Raw genomic sequence first — 15,161 nt, 5'->3', positions numbered from 1 at the left:
TTGTCTCATCAGCAAACTTTATTAATGATGATTTTGTTTTCTTCCAGGTCATTAATAAAAATGTTAAATAGAGCAAAGAACTGATCCCTGCAGGACCTCATTAGTAACATACCCATTCAATGATAATTCCCCATTTACAATTACATTTTTAGTATCCAAACATAAATGATGTTAGTCAGCTTTTAATCCATTTAATGTGTGCCATCTCCATTTTATGTCATTCTAGTGTTTTTAATCAAAATCTCTTGTGGTTCCAAGTCAAATACTTTGCAGAAATCTAAATCTATTACATCAACACTATTACCTTTATCAACCAAACTTTAATATCATAAAAAAGTATCAGACTAGTTTGACAGGATCTATTTTCCATAAACCCATGCTGTTAGGATAATAAAAATAATGCTGCCTTTAATTTTTTTTAATCAAATCCCGTATCAGCTCCTCCATTATCTTGCCTGGGATTAATGTCAAACTGACAGGCCCTGTAATTTCTATGTCATCCCATTTACCCTTTTTACCTTGAAGCAGGGACTCCTTCATCTGGAACTGAATGATCTACAGTTTATAGCCTGGCATTGGAAGAGAAGGGTAGTTCAATAGGGTTTCTCCAAAACTCTCATCAATACATTCTGTTTATCTAGACTAGGGGTAGGCAACCTATGGCACACCTTCCCAAAGCAGCACACGAGCTGATTTTCAGTGGCACTCACACTGCCTGGGTCCTGGCCACTGGTCCGGGGGGAAGGGGGCTCTGCATTTTAATCTAATTTTAAATGAAGCTTCTTAAACATTGTAAAAACCTTATTTACTTTACATACAACAGTAGATTAGTTATATATTATAGAGTTATAGAAAGAGACCTAAAAACGTTAAAATGTATTACTGGCATGCAAAACCTTAAATCAGAGTGAATAAATGAAGACTCGGCACACCACTTCTGAAAGGCTGCTGACCCCTGATCTAGACAGTAGTCAACCAGGAATTTTCAGTCATTGATCAGGTCAAATTATATTTCTAGTGTGAAGGGAAACAAAAAGTTCTTTGGGGCAGGAACCATTTCTTTATTTATACAATGCCGAACACAATAGGGCCCTAGACTCCAGATGTTACTGTAATACAAGTTATTATTATAACTGAAACGTTCTGGTGAGCTCAGCTTCACTAGAGTTTTTCCAAGATGCTCAACTGGAGTCTTACAACCAAGCACCATAGAAAAGTAAGTAACATCTCAAGCAGCATTCTTTAGGTGTGTATATAAGACTCCCCAGCTGAGTATCAACAAAATATCAAGATTAATCAGAATGGCAGATTGGACAAGACTCCAGTTTGCCTTTCTAGTTGCCATTGTCTCCAAAAGAAAGGGGTTTGGAATTAGTTTCTCTGTCCAAAGAAGAACCCCACTACTGTGGTCATGAGTAAAGTTATTCTTATAGCTCCAGAAACCTGTCCATTGAAGGTTAGTTCTTCTTTCCCCAAATAACTGGGAAATAGTTCTCCTTTCATATGATTCCAATCCTCAGCATGCCTTTGGAAGGTTGTGGCATAAATGAGCATACCTGGAATTCCAAAGATATATCTCAAGCATATGAAGCACACACACCAATTGTTCCTGTTCATTTCTTTCTATTCAAAATGCTAGGGCCTTTGGGTTCCAAAGTTGCTGCCAGCAAGATGTAAAAATCCTGCATCAGTTGGTATGCTAGGCATCTGGGCTACTATTTATGAAGAAAGAGTAACGGTCCTACTGGCATTTTGAGGAAAAGTATATGCACCTCATCTGAAGAAGATTTACAAAGTAGGTTTCCATTCCTCTACCGAGGCATCCATTGATAGGCAGGAATTACTGGGCTGGTTTCCATATAATTTATTTAAATGACAAAGCTATATGCAGGGGAAATTCTATTTCTGTCTATTACTCTAATAAGAATGAAAACTCTGCTTCTCTCTCTATTTTTGTGATTCACTGCTCACTATTTCCCATTAGTAATGAATGAGAGGAGAAGCTGTGCAGCAGAATGAGAAATTTCTTACCTGATCATTATGAGCGGGCAGTCAGGCCTAATGGCTAAAACAGGTGTGAGGCCTAGTAGTTGGAGCCAGAGTCAGCAGCTCGGAAGTGGAGCTGAGGGTCAGAGCGAGAATCAAGAACCAGAAGTTGAGCCAGGGTCGGAGCTGGAGTTGGGAGTAAGCAGAGAAGCAGGATTGGAGCAGGACAGGCGCAAGGCCTGCACAGTAGTCATTGCAGTTGCAGGCATAAATCAGGGACCTGCTGCTGAACTTAAAAGCAGGCCTGCTGGTTCCCTTCAGTCAATCAGGCAGGCTGGCCATTCAGATAGTCCTACTAGGTAAATTCATTAATTTGTCTTGAAGCTGGGTTGGCTAGTCTTCAATCCCAGCTGAAAGGAGCTCCCTCCTGACAATAATTTTCTGTCTGTTACTAGTTTCGCTCTTCATTCAATCCACCCTGGAACAGAATTTATAACAACTGAAACTTTCTCTTCAAGAAGACTTGAACACATAACTTCCTTAAGGTTATTTGCAAATTTTATCAAGCCGTCATCTCAATGCTGATAAATGCCACTTTGGAAGAACTCTTCTGGTGGCCTGAGCTGAAGGGTGTAGCTTAATTCTGGAGCCTCCAGCACAAACACTGGGTGGCCTCTGAATTCCACAGGTGGGAGATAGTACTCATTAGTGCTAAATGATGAGAGACATTGCTAAGAAACAGCCATAAGATAAGAAATGTTTCCTACACATGTATTTAGGCAGTTAACTGTCAACTGGTAGATAAGAGTTAGATGAGTAGATATATAAAAAAGTGCTAGACAAAAAGACTAAGAAAGCAAATATTGTCACCTTGTAGGAAACCTACCATAATAATTCCATAAACAGTTCAAGGAGATGTTTAACAAAGCAGCAGAATGATAGCCTTCAATCCTGCAAAACATTTGTGCACATGAGCTACCTTACACATGGGCTGATGATGCTCAATCAGTCTTTCAGTGGGACTGTTCCCATACGTAAGGTTACCATGTTTGTAAGCGTTGCCAGGTACTAGATTGGGGTACTAGAGAACAGGATTGTAAAAGAATATTAGAGAACAAAGCTTGAAGCCAGATTCCTCTTTGTAAAACTGAAATGGAAAGCGGACTACTGTGATTACAATTGTAGTCTCTTTCTGGAACACAAAGGAAGTAAATATTACAGAGGGCAGATTTTCTAGCCAGAAATAGTAACTCCCTTTTCCTGCTAGCTTCTCTCTACCAACCAGGTGGTGCCTTTCTCATAGGCCACTGTTCTGCTCTGAGCAGCAGTTCCCTCTAGTACTGCTTGATCTCTGAGGCAACTCTGGCCAGTAGAGTTAGGTAGCCATTCTCAGCAGCAGCTTCCACCTCTCTCCCTTCCATTATTGGTGCCAGCACACACCACTTATGTTAGCCACTGCTGTACCTGAGTGTGCTGACACCCTGTATCTCAGTCCCTGCTACAGCACTTGCTTAATGGAGCTGGTGAACAATTCACAATGAACAATTAATTTAACAAATGGAATCCTTTTTTCTGTTTGTGAATTGTCTATGGAATAGACTTCAATTTTTGCTGATTTGTCTGCTATTCTTCAACAAATGTTTTGTTAACAAATTTCAGTGAATGGATTGTCCGTGTACTATTCCCTGGAAGCATTCCTTTGAATATTAAGTCAAATGGAAATTTTTTCATTCCTGAATTTAATTTTGTGACTGAACAAACTTAGCTATTGTCTGAAAAATTGCTTTCAGAATGGGATTCCTATGAATAAAACATGTTTTGTACAGACGTTAATGAAAATCTAATAAATTGGGATGTAAATACAGTAAGTGTAATTCTATTCTGAAGTTGACAAAATATTCATAAATAATTTCTCACTACAATATTTGTCATAAAAGTAAGCTTGCCCAGCACAAATTAAAAGCATCTGGGTGATGAATATCTTTAAGTTTTAAATCTTTTTGGGGATTGGCTTAGCTTTCCCCATCATTTTGGTTTTGAAGGCAGTAAATGGGCAGAGGAATGTTGGGAATTTCTGCCAATCATATCACAGAATACTGAAAACATCAAACTGTAGTTTACTATTAAGTGCCAAAGAATGAGGCACCTAAAATCTCATACCTTGGTCTCAAGACAGAAGCTATAGTAAAAACAGAAAGTGGTACATTCTTGCTTTCATAGTACACTAAGGCTGCAGCTGTGTGGCTGTAGCACTTCATTGTGGACACTTACTACAGCAACAGGAGGGGTTCTCCCATTGGTGCAGTAAATCCATCTTCTCAAGAGGCATTAGTTAGGTTGTAAGCAGAGTCTGAATGAGCTCTCCCCTGACACCCACCCTGCCTAGTTGCTCAGCATGATGGGATTGCTTGTCCAAATGGTCACTTTTGGCTAGTGTGGGATCCCCAGTCTCCCTGTTTCTGGGGCAGGAGTAATAAAGGGTTGTTATCCTTGTTGTGTGAATCAAGGGCAGCAGAACTGTACTTGGCATTTCCCAATTGAGGGACTCACCCTCAACTAAATGGCACTCACTAGGCAGGGGACATGGGTTCCAAAGCCCAGTGAGTTGAGAGAGGGTGGGGACAGGTACTTGAGGGTGGTGTGGGCCTTGCCTAAGGGCTAACACACCAGTTGACCCTTTCTCTCACCACTGTGTAATAACAGTGCTAATTGAGAGGTTGAAGTGGAAAATGTCATAGAGGTCTCTGGAAGTCACAGAATCCATGACTTCCATGATGTCTGTAACATAATCTTAGCATTACCGATGATCACTGCTGGCAGGCATCCTCTTCATGCAGCAGTCAGGCTGTTTCTGCTGCCAGGATTTCTCCTCACCATAAAGAGGGGTGGGGTTCTGGGTGCAGATGACAAAACTGTACTAAAAATCCAAAATTTAGCCTCCAACGCAGGCTCAGGAACACTCACAGCAGGTGGCAGCCCTGGACTAGCAGCCGGAGCAGAGCTGGCCAGGTGGTGAATGATTTTACTTGGGGAGCTGGAGGATTAACTCAGCCTAGCTAGAGTGGGGAGGAAGGTGGATTTTCCCAACAAAATTCTACAACCTGAGAGTCACCTTGAAGAGGGAAGGTCCAAACTGAGGGATATTGCTTCCAGGTCCCCAGAGGCCAGTTCTCAGGGGGAACCCTGTGTGACAGGTTCCCCCAGGGTGCCACCTGGAACTGGGGTACTACTGAACCCTCTGACCCACCAGACTGGGCTCCCTCTCAGACTGTGCTACTGTGACAAGCTGCAGCTATGCTCCCGGTCTTACACTTCCACCAGCATATACACAGGTAAGAATACACCCAGCTGCAGTTACATGCAGTCTCTTTGACAAGCCACTGCATCAACCAACAGTAGAAAGGCTAAAGCCAAGGTAACTCTCAGTTCCCCAGGCACAACCCCTCTGGAGCACAACCCCTCTCTGGAGCATAAACCCCTCTCTGGAGCATCTTGTGCTGAACAGGGAACTGTACAGCATAAGCTCATAGAATCCTCCCCCACCCCTAATGTGGAGAGCCTTTCTGAGCTAAGATTCCCATGCACTTCACTCCAAACTCACTGGTTTAGATTAAAACATAAAATAAATTTATTAACAACAAAAGATAGGTTTTAAGTGATTATAAGTGATAGCAAACAGATTGAAGCAGATTACCTAGAAAATAAACAAAAACGCAACCTAAGCTTAATATACTAGATATACTGGATATGAATAGCAGATTCTCACCCTCACTGATGGTACAGGCAGACTTGTAGATTCTTAAGGCACAAGCTGTATTAGCTTTATAGCTTGGGTTTCTCAGGTCTTCATACACAGGCTAGAAGTCTTTTTAGCTTGGATCCAGCATTTTCCCCAGTTCAGTTCTTGTTCCTCATGTGGTTCCAGGACTCTTCTTGTGTGGGGAGTGAAGAACAACAGATTAATAGATTCATAGACTCTAGGACTGGAAGGGACCTTGAGAGGTCATCGAGTCCAGTCCCCTGCCCTCATGGCAGGACCAAATACTGTCTAGAGACATGGGTGGCATGTTTGTAGAAATTTTGGTGGTGCCCAGAACCCGCCCCTGCCCAAACTCCGCCCTGCCCCCAAACTCCACCCCCCACCTGCCCAAGGCTCTGGGTGGGAGTTTGGGTGAGGGAGGAGGTCTGGGGTGCAGACCCTAGGCTGGGGATTGGGATGCAGGCTCTGGGAGGGAGTTTGGGGATGGGAGGGGTGCAGAGGGATGGGGTACAGGGATGAAGGCTGTGGGGTGTGGCTGCAGATAAGGGGTTTGGAGTGTGGGAGGGGCTCAGGGCAAAAATAGAGGTGTAGGGGGTGAGGGTTCTGGCTGGGACTGAGGATAAGGTGTTTGGGGTGCTGGAGGGGCTTGGGGCTCAGGCAGAGGGTCAGGGTGCGGCGGGATGAGGGCTCTGGCTGGGACTGGGGATAAGGTGTTTGGGGGGCTGGAGAGGCTTGGGGCTCAGGCAGAGGGTCAGGGTGTGGCAGGATGAGGGCTCTGGCTGGGACTGGGGATAAGGTGTTTGGGGGGCTGGAGGTGCTCAGGAATAGGGTAGAGGGTTGAGGGTGCGGTGGGGGGGTTCTGGGGTGGGGCAGAGCTGGGGATGAGTTTGGGGTGCAAGCAGGATGCTCTGGGAGAGGGGCCAGAGAGGAGGACTCCCCCCAGCCCTTTCCCTGCCAGCAGCAGCAAGCTCTGGGGGAGGAGCCCCCCTTTTCTGCCCCCCAGCAGCACACTGTCACTGTAGCCTCACTGGGGGTGAGGGATGGGGCTGCCTCCTTGCATGGGGCAGGAGCGGTGACTGTGGGCAAAGGGGGGGCCCCCTGCGCTGCTGGAGGGTCCTGCCGGAAAAGGGAAGTGTTTGAGGGGTAGGGCAGGCTCAGAGTCAGTCTGTCCTGGCCGTGGAACTGGGGGGCACTAGGACCCTGCAGCAGCAGTTGCTGGGAGGCAACATGGATCTGCTCAGGGAAGAGACAATCAGTGATTCTCTGCTCCTGGGCCCGGGAAAGACGAGCGGGGGGCAGGGCCTGGGGGCAGCAAGTCAGGGCTGCGGAACACTCGGGGGAGGCGTGGGGGGGCCCGCAGGTATGGGGGGGGCACCTGGCTCCACATATTGCTGGAGCTGGGTCCCTGGTTCTGAATATTGCTGGTGCCCGAGCACCACATGGGTATGAAACTCGCCGTGTATGTCTAGAGATGGAGATTCCACACCCTCCCTAGGCAATTTATTCCAGTGTTTAACTACCCTGACAGTTAGGAACTTTTTCCTAATGTCCAACCTAAATCTCCCTTGCTGCAGTTTAAGCCCATTGCTTCTTGTTCTATCATTAGAGGCTAAGGTGAACAAGTTTTCTCCCTCCTCCTGATGACACCCTTTTAGATACCTGAAAACTGCTATCATGTCCCCTCTCAGTCTTCTCTTTTCCAAACTAAACAAACCCAGTTCTTTCAGCCTTCCTTCGTAGGTCATGTTCTCAAGACCTTTAATCATTCTTGTTGCTCTTCTCTGGACCCTCTCCAATTTCTCCACATCTTTCTTGAAATGCGGTGCCCAGAACTGGACGCAATACTCCAGTTGAGGCCTAACCAGCGCAGAGTAGAGCGGAAGAATGACTTCTCGTGTCTTGCTCACAACATACCTGTTAACGCATCCCAGAATCACATTTGCTTTTTTTGCAACAGCATCACACTGTTGACTCATATTTAACTTGTGGTCCACTAGAACCCCTAGATCCCTTTCTGCCATACTCCTTCCTAGACAGTCTTTTCCCATTCTGTATGTGTGAAACTGATTGTTCCTTCCTAAGTGGAGCACTTTGCATTTGTCTTTATTAAACTTCATCCGGTTTACCTCAGACCATTTCTCCAATTTGTCCAATTTTGAATTATGACCCTGTCCTCCAAAGCAGTTGCAATCCCTCCCAGTTTGGTATCATCTGCAAACTTAATAAGCGTACTTTCTATGCCAACATCTAAGTCATTGATGAAGATATTCAACAGAGCCAATCCCAAAACAGAACCCTGCGGAACCCCACTTGTTATACCTTTCCAGCAGGATTGGGAACCATTAATAAACTACTCTCTGAGTATGGTTATCCAGCCAGTTATGCACCCACCTTATAGTAGCCCCATCTAAATTGTATTTGCCTAGTTTATCAATAATAATATCATGCAAGACCATATCAAATGCCTTACTAAAGTCTAGGTACACCACATCCACCGCTTCTCCCTTATCCACAAGACTCGTTATCCTATCAAAGAAAGCTATCAGATTGGTTTGACACAATTTGTTCTTTACAAATCCATGCTGGCTATTCCCTATCACCTTACCACCTTCCAATTGTTTGCAGATGATTTCCTTAATTACTTGCTCCATTATCTTCCCTGGCACAGAAGTAAGTTAAATTAACTGGTCTGTAGTTTCCTGGGTTGTTTTTATTTTCCTTTTTATAGATGGGCACTATATTTGCCCTTTTCCAGTCTTCTGAAATCTCTCCCGTCTCCCATGATTTTCCAAAGATAATAGCTAGAGGCTCAGATACCTCCTCTATTAGCTCCTTGAGTATTCTAGGATGCATTTCATCAGGTCCTGGTGACTTGCAGGCTTCTAACTTTTCTAAGTGATTTTTAACTTGTTCTTTTTTTATTTTATCTTCTAAACCTACCCCCTTCCCATAAGCATTCACTATGTTAGGCATTCCTTCAGACTTCTCAGTGAAGACCAAAACAAAGAAGTCATTAAGCATCTCTGCCATTTCCAAGTTTCCTGTTACTGTTTCTCCCTCCTCACTGAGCAGTGGGCCTACCCTGTCCTTGGTCTTCCTCTTGCTTCTAATGTATTGATAAAAAGTCATCTTGTTTCCCTTTATTCCTGTAGCTAGTTTGAGCTCATTTTGTGCCTTTGCCTTTCTAATCTTGCCCCTGCATTCCTGTGTTGTTTGCCTATATTCATCCTTTGTAATCTGACCTAGTTTCCATTTTTTATATGACTCCTTTTTATTTTTTAAATCATGCAAGATCTCGTGGTTAAGCCAAGGTGGTCTTTTGCCACATTTTCTATCTTTCCTACCCAGTGGAATAGCTTGCTTTTGGGCCCTTAATAGTGTCCCTTTGAAAAACTGCCAACTCTCCTCAGTTGTTTTCCCCCTCAGTCTTGATTCCCATGGGACCTTACCTATCAGCTCTCTGAGCTTACCAAAATCCGCCTTCCTGAAATCCATTGTCTCTATTTTGCTGTACTCCCTTCTACCCTTCCTTAGAATTGCAAACTCTATGATTTCATGATCACTTTCACCCAAGCTGCCTTCTACTTTCAAATTCTCAATGAGTTCCTCCCTATTTGTTAAAATCAAGTCTAGAACAGCTTCCCCCAGTAGCTTTTTCAACTTTCTGAAATAAAAAGTTGTCTGCAATGCAGTCCAAGAACTTATTGGATAATCTGTGCCCCGCGGTGTTATTTTCCCAACATATATCTGGATAGTTGAAGTCCCCCATCACCACCAAATGATGATGATGATACTCTGTGCCTTATAGAATTTAAGCATATGTCGGGAACCCTTTGTTTCGAAACTTGGTTCCCAGACCAGTTTGTGAAAAAAAATACTGATATCCCAAGATGGAGTCCAGAATCATGTGGCCTGGTCACATGTGCTTGGAGAGTCACAGAAGCCATTACTTACAGGCTGCCTGGAGTGTTCTCAGGAAGGCTCACAAGGTGGGAGATAGGGAAAACAATAGGCCTTTGGCGAAGCCTAATGGTTCATTGCCCTGAATAGGCCCTTCCCAACCAGATCTCTAGACTAAAACCATTTTATCTATTGAGCGTTACCCAGATGTACCTACATTTGAAGTACAGATGTATAGTCAATATTCATAACTTCAGATACAAAAATGATACATGCATACAAATAGGATAATCATAGTCAGCGAATCATAATTTTTCCAATGACACCTTACATGACCCATTTTGCATAAAATATGTCAATTATGTTATAATCATATTATAATAATATCACTATGAAGAATATGGGGTGCAGTGTCACACCCTGCATGCAGGTTTGGGGTTCACCATACAGCCAGCCCTTCCCTTTCTGTGGCTGGCTCCAGACTACTCCCAAAATGGCTTCTCTCCCACCCCACATAGGGCTCCCAAGAGAGGGCATCTCATTTCCTATTGGTCAGGCTAGCTCTTCTTCCCTGACTTTCCCTTGTCAATCCTTTGACTGTGCCCCCTCCTCTGAGCAGGCATGCCTGCAATCCTCCCCCCAAGCCAACAGGGCCCCTGTTGTTCTAAATAGTCTCTCTCCTCTCTCCCTCTGGGTTGCCTGGCAGACTCTGAGTATGCCTTTGGTTCCCCCTCCCTACCAGGAACAGTGTGCGCCTCCCTGAGTTACCTGCACACAGGGACCTAGGTGATCTCCTTGGCCTTGGTTACACTAGTCTTCTAAAGTAACATCTGATTAGCTGCTGTATTTTATTACTAAAAGCTGGGGTGATGAGAGAGCTGCTGAAACAATACCTTTATTATCCCAGCTGCTTTCCAAAGTACCTTATGGAAGAAGGTGTCACATTTCATTAAACTGTATCATCCATATACCACAAAGGGATGGAGATAATTTATAAATCTCATAATAATTTTCTACACTAGTCCATTTTTCATTCTTTTTAAGTTGCATGATGATACTTTTAAAAATGCGTCTAAAGACCTTTGTACAGCAGGATCCTTGGGCTGGTATTGGCACAGTTCCATTGAAGTCAATGGAGCGTTGCCATTTTACACCAAATGAGGGTCTGGCCCATTATTTACAGTAGGTTTAAGTGTTCAATTTCTGTGTCAGCAATTAGCACTGTGTTAATTTGAATTGACTGGGTTACACTGCATGTTCTCAGACCTATCAGCTGTGCCTAAGGAAAATGCATATGCATATTGTCATTCTTTTCAGTTTCAGCATACCTCTAAGTCTGGGGTTATCTTATTTTTTACAGTTAATTGTACACACAAGAACTCTTGAAACTCCAGATGTATGAAGCGTTGTATATGCTGAGGATAATCTCCCATCACTATAACTTTTTTCCTCCACTAATTTTCACTGTGTGCTTCATTTTGGCTGCTTGTCACTCATTAGAAGGGTCAGTGAAACATTTGGTTCTTGAAGGGTTCAGTGCTATATTACATGTGGTGTAAACATATTATATGAGGTGTAAACACTAGTAAAGCAATAATTTATGGTGAATTATTGCAGACTGCAATGTTCTTAACTTTTTTATTCAAAATTTTAATGATTTTTTGTACTCTTGGGATTGATCATAAATGGCTTCCTGTGAGTATTTGATACTTATTATATAAAATTTTAGCTCTGTTGCTTAGTTGTGATTGGTAGCAGAAGACAGAAGGTGCTTTGTCTGCTCCCTGATGGGACAGCTGTAACTCTGAAGGCCTGAGAAAGTCATGGAAACTACAAATCTCTCAGACGGAGGTAGTAGTTTAGGGAGAGACAATGAGCAAGGTTAGGACATTTCAGAAGTGAAAAGTGGATGAGGGGGCTCAAGGCCCCTCCCTGCACACTTGTGCCTCTGTGCAGGGCTCAGTCACAACTGATGAAGAGTACAGGCACTGCTATAGGTTACTGCTAGACTGTGCTGCTGGTGCTTGGCTCCACAAAGTGGCATTGGCACAGTTCAGAGATAGAGCTCACTCTGCACCCTTTCCAAGGGTGGTAGAGCTTCCACTCAGTGTGTGCTCCCAGTTGGTCTCAGGGGGATTTATCACTGAGTCAGCCAAAATCTGAAACTCCAGGTGCTGCTCAGCTTCTCTTCCCCACACACCCACAATCTGGCCAGTGGCTTAAAGCCATAAATTGGTCCCAGGTGCAATGTGCTTCTAGGACATCTTAAGTTTCAGCAATATTTTACTATGCGAGTCTACACTGTGAAAAGCTTCTGCTCTCCAGGAACAGGTACCAGATTGTAATTTGAGGTCCCACAGAATAATAAGGTCGAAAAAATACATTAAACAGAAAAAGCTATACACATTATGATTTGTCTAGGCAATAGAAATTACTCTATTTTAACTCCTGACGTCATTTAAGCTCCTTGGAGCAGGGACCTTGTCTTCTAATCAACAGTAAAACATCACATACACCTTTGCTGCTATATAAATAAATAAAAATAGAAACTATTATCCACAATGCTCAGTCATCCTATACAATCTGAATAGAGGTCTTCATGGCCACATACTCTATATTTAGCTCACAATAATGTTTCAGTAAATTTGGTCTTACAGTTCATACTAGCGGTTGGTATGACAGCTTCGTTAGCATATGATCAGCATTGTTCCTGGTAATCTCTCTAGAAATAGGCTGTGTTGGATGTGTGTCACTGGAACAAAGTATACTGTGTTTGAATTTGTATCAGTAATATTTCATGCTACACCTTAAACAAAACACATCAAACAAACAAACAAAAATCCCACAACCCATCTATTTGTGTGAGAGATTAGGTACATGTCTAAGTACCATTCAAGGATCACAAGCTCTGGACACAATACTCAGAGCTGCTTTGGGCTATTTAATGAAAGTGCCTGGACATTTGCTGCTTGCATAATGAATGAGGTATCTCTTTATGTTGGACTCTCTCAAGATCCACAACCTAGGGTACCCATGATCCTGATGCTCCCAAACCTCCGATTTACCCAGCTGAACTGGTAATTCCTACAGCTGTAAAAGTTTCCTTGACATAAAATACATAACATGCCTCCTTAGAGATTTCAGCACCAACTTCTGTTGAGACTGAACATTAAGAGGAGAGAAGGAAGGAATTTTTAGCAGCAGATAGCACAATGTATTATGTTACTAAATGACGGGGTGCTCACTGTGGTTGTTATTTTAAGGAAAAGATATAGCAAAAAGCTATAGCACAACATACATAGAGCAGGAAACGAGGAATTGCTGTAGAGTTGTTTATGCATTATCTCAATTTTGCATTATGTACATTACTAACATATACAATCAGGAGAGAATCTTGCTGTTGTAGAGGTCTCAATTATGCATGCTTTAGAACCCAAGTATTCTGCTCAACAGAGCATCTGGAATCTCTGCAAAAGGTAAAGGAATCCTTTCCCCCAGACAGACTGCAATCCTGGCTGCAGTCCTGCTCTGCTAATGGCAAGAGTAGGTTCCACCTCCTTGTTGGGATCTTCCACCCTGTGTCGGAATGCACCCCTGTATTCACACTATACACATTATTGAAATAATCTTCGTAGAAGGCATGCCTTTGGAGGTATCATTTGAAAACTCATAACTTGCTGATCAGTAATAGCAAGTTAAAATGCATATAGTGACATTATATGTAAAGATATAAACATAAGCTGAAATCATGAATGAAGTAAGTTTTCCAGATAAGTCTGGGGAGTGGTTAAACCAATTTCTCAAAGACAAAGGGCAAGCTGACACCCTAGCCAGGTGTCAACAAAGCTGATGGGCCATTGCCTACCAAGTGGCCATTCTTTGGAAAGAAATGGGTCAGTGGCAAAGAGATCCGCACCTTAGCAAAGAAACAGCATGGAGCCTCCTTCCTTCATCAGAATGCCTGTCTCCTGCTTCTTAGCTGGAAATGCTTTTGAAAGAGAGCCTAAAATACTACATAAAGCGGGGGCAAACACCCAAAGACACCCTCTCCCTATCTGCTTCTGGCATTGCATCTAAGACGACAAAGGAAAACAGGCTTCGGACTTAGGGAGAAGGGGTTCTGACCTAAAGAGTTTGGTCAGTAATGCAGTTGGAACCATGTGGATTCTTTTTATTCCTGTAGATTTTATTATGTTTGTGTTTTGTTTTGTTCTGTTGGTGGGGAGGGGGTTAGAGGGATGATTATTGCCTAAGTTTAGAGAATGTTAGGTGTAACTGGCTCTCATGCACCCTTTCTAAACTCCCTTGCAAAACGCCTGTTTGCTGTTCATGTTCATTAGCTCCTCTGGTCTCTTAGAAACTGGCTTTTTAAACACCTGTTCTCCCTGAGTAGTCCCACCCTGGGTTAACAGTTAATGGAACAGTTAGGGATTAGAGCCAAGTTAAGTAGCTCTTCTCCTTGCTTAGAGTTTTTATAATCCTCTTAGAAATATCTGTATGCCCCTCAAACTCCGCATTCATATTGTGCCCAGTACAGGAGCACATTACTGTAGGTATAGGAAGACCAGAGTTGAAAGCCATCTGGAAAAGATCTGTAACTGCAGCAGGGACTGGTTAATAAAACAAATCATCTGAAACAAAAAACCAAGTAAAGAATGTCCCCATTGATTAGAAAGTGAAAGGAAACGTAAAACTAATTTCCCTCTGCCTCTCAGGCAGCATAGTACATAATATATGTGGATATTTACTTACAGAGAACAAAACTGCTGACAGAATATCCTGCATTCACAATTCATGGAACTGTTTAAATCTATTTGGAACATCCCAGTACCTGAAATATTTACTCTTTCAGTGTTAATTTCAATATGTGACAGCCTAGCACAGCACTATTAAATGCACACAGAATTGCTGTTATTTAGAACCCTGTTGTTTCTGGTAATTATCAGCTAGAAAGTGTGCTTAAGTTGAGTACCAGGAAGTCTTGTGTTTATGTCTCCTTAATGAAAGAAATGCACCATACTAGAGTTAAGTGATTATGATGATAAGCTGCTTCCTGCTGTTTGACCTGTTGAGAAAGAGCTATAGAATGATAATCAGGAGGAATCAGATATCATAGAGCATATCTAGAAAAAAAAATGAATGGAACACCCCTGAAACCTGCAAAAAGGTTTTTAAAGTAGATGTGAAGAACTTTTATGGAATACCCTTAAACTGTTGCAGGAAAACTCACGCAGATACAATATGTGTCTATATACACCTCTACCCCGATATAATGCAACCTGATATAATAAGAATTCAGATATAACACAGTAAAGCAGCGCTCCGGGGAGGCGGGGCTGCGTGCTCCGGCGAATCAAAGCAAGTTCAATATAACGCAGTTTCACCTATAACGCGGTAAGATTTTTTGGCTCCCGAGGACAGCGTTATATCGGGGTAGAGGTGTAGTTATATATGGGGGAAGTATGATCTTGGGAGTAAGCCATAGTACTGGGACTCTGGAAAACTGGATTCTATT

General features: G+C 43.0%; 1 long non-coding RNA gene across 1 annotated transcript in view; it reads right to left on the bottom strand.

The window, feature by feature from the left end:
* Positions 1 to 1,171: 1,171 nt before the first annotated feature.
* The window catches only part of LOC120405409, a 64,225-nt gene continuing 50,235 nt past the window's right edge, over positions 1,172 to 15,161 (bottom strand). The window contains exons 2-4 of the long non-coding RNA XR_005598565.1: positions 5,753 to 5,918; positions 2,032 to 2,172; positions 1,172 to 1,556 (exon numbers count right to left, since the gene is read on the bottom strand). This is a non-coding gene — a long non-coding RNA (uncharacterized LOC120405409). The remainder of the gene's footprint in view (positions 1,557 to 2,031; positions 2,173 to 5,752; positions 5,919 to 15,161) is intronic.

Source organism: Mauremys reevesii, linkage group 1 (assembly GCF_016161935.1).
Source record: "Mauremys reevesii isolate NIE-2019 linkage group 1, ASM1616193v1, whole genome shotgun sequence".
Classification (NCBI taxonomy): domain Eukaryota; kingdom Metazoa; phylum Chordata; order Testudines; family Geoemydidae; genus Mauremys; species Mauremys reevesii.
Note: the sequence above shows the minus strand (reverse complement) of the source record. Positions and strands in the feature narration are given on the sequence as shown.